At 37.7% G+C, this 2144-nt stretch overlaps 1 non-coding gene across 1 annotated transcript; it reads right to left on the bottom strand.

The window, feature by feature from the left end:
- Positions 1 to 700: 700 nt before the first annotated feature.
- Positions 701 to 864, bottom strand: LOC128580326 (U1 spliceosomal RNA). The gene has a single exon (XR_008378622.1). It is a non-coding gene; the product is annotated as a U1 spliceosomal RNA (small nuclear RNA).
- Positions 865 to 2144: the final 1280 nt, after the last annotated feature.

Below are 2144 nucleotides of genomic sequence, written 5' to 3' on the forward strand. Positions count from 1 at the left end.
TGGGAATGCCAAAGCCCTTTGTGTCTGTATCTAGAGTAAAGAGGGATGTCATAGCGAAGAGCAGAAGGAAACAGATGCACTAGGCATGAAATTGAGACAGGCATGCATAATTAACAAGCATGTATCATATTCCCATTTTACAGGTTACAGAGTTGGAGTTCACAAAGTTTAATAATTCCCTAAAGCTCATGCAAACAGTGTGTAGTAGAATAAAGAAGTAAGCTCAGGTCTGTCTGACTTTGAACTGTTAGCTGCTTCCAAGTGTAGGTTTTTTCTGGTTCTTGGTGATCCAGAGGAAAAAATTTCAGGACACACCACATAAGCCAAGCAAGGGGCAGCTTTATTTTATTTTTTGAAGGGAAACATAACGCTCTCAAGAGAGTGGGCAGGCTTGAAAAGAGCAGCTGTTCTCAGAGGAAGTAGTTTTTGGTCTTTGGAAGTCTTATGAATAGAAGGGAGGAATGTTCAAGGCTAAGGAGTTGGCTTTTTCTAAGAATTTAGATAGTAATTGCTAGAATTGGATTCCCTCCAATTTTCACACTTTACCTGGTGATTTTGTATATTGATCACTCAATCTGAGTTCCTTACTTGTTTAAGCCACTGAGAGCAACTAGCATTTACATAAATGTTGTAGCCAGTAACCAATGCATCTTATTGTGTTAGGCCACTGACATTTTATTTTTCTACGGGGCGGAGGGTGGGGGAGAAGCATGACCATTGTCTCCCACTACCACAAATTAATGCCATCAAGTTTTCCACATTTGGGGAAATCTCAGGGGTTAGCACATTCATAGTGCAATGGATGAGCCTTGTACTCAGAAAGCCACCTTCAGGATCACAGTAGCTCCCCTGCCATGTAAGTATTTTAAACTTATTTCTTATTTTAATAAGTCCAGTGGGTACCTGAGGAAGTTAGTGGGAGACAGGTGCTTTTTAAAGTCCTTTGCTAAAGGAGAAACATCTTTATCTTTTATGGTTCCATCATAAAACACAGGCTTTGCTGTGTTCTCCATTTAGCAGGAAAGGGCCCATGTGGAAGAATACCAACTTCTTAAACATATTTGTCTGGAATGCCTCACATCATTCCTGCTCACATTCTATTGGCCAGAAGTTAATTGTTTTGCTATGCCTAACTGCAGGGAAAGTTGGAAAATGTATCTTAGTATGCAGTAGAAAAGAAAATGGATTTTGATGAACTCCTAGTGCACTCTGTCACACTGGCTTTGTGGAATTGAGCAAATCATTTATTTTTTTCTCTCTAGGCCTCCCTTGTCTTATCTGTATAAGAAAGAATTTAATACTTTTTGTGTGAGGTTGTGAGCATGAGATGTATTAATCAAGGTACAGCTTTCCACACTGTTCTTTGCTTAAGTGTTCAATAAATGTTTGCTATCACTATATTATCATTTCTACAGAAGCCAAAACATCTTTACTGAGAGGTTAATGCTATCTGGAAGAATATAGAGAGTTCTCTTCAGCAAAGGAACTTGGTACCTCAAAGGCTTCTCTTAAAAAACAAAAACAAAACAAAACACACACACACACACAGACACACAATCTTAACATCTAATACTTACAGGGAAACTTTAGTGATCTTTTTCCTAAGCCAAATATAACTTTGTCTAGAGTTCCTGGGATGAGAAAGAACGAAACTAAATGTTATCATTTGATAAAGTGGTTGTCATCAGTCCTAATTGCTTCAGGAACCACTAAATGTGAATTGAATTATAGCTTAAATGACTTTTCATTCAGTTTTGTGGTTTATACCTTTGCGACCAGCTATAATATCTGGCTGCTGAATGATGAAAAAGAAGACACAGCACCCACCAGGAACCAAATGACTGGAACCACAGATCATTCTGATTTCTCAATATGTAATTAGTGTAAATTTGAACAATTGCAAATGCAGGCACATTATCCCTGGCAATTTTTAGTAGAAGCTAATGTTTGCAAGACGTATTTCAATCTGGCGTGGTAGACCAATCTTCGCTCTTGGAACTCTTTTCAGTAATTTAGTACCTTTTTCTCTCTTTTTTTTGATATCTTTTTCCCCTCCATACAATCGATTATTAAGTGTCCACATCATACATAGAATGTCTTAAGCATTCTAAAATGCATATACAGAATTAAGGGCCATTTAGCAA

The sequence above is a fragment of the Nycticebus coucang genome, chromosome 2 (genome assembly GCF_027406575.1).
Source record: "Nycticebus coucang isolate mNycCou1 chromosome 2, mNycCou1.pri, whole genome shotgun sequence".
Taxonomy (NCBI): domain Eukaryota; kingdom Metazoa; phylum Chordata; class Mammalia; order Primates; family Lorisidae; genus Nycticebus; species Nycticebus coucang.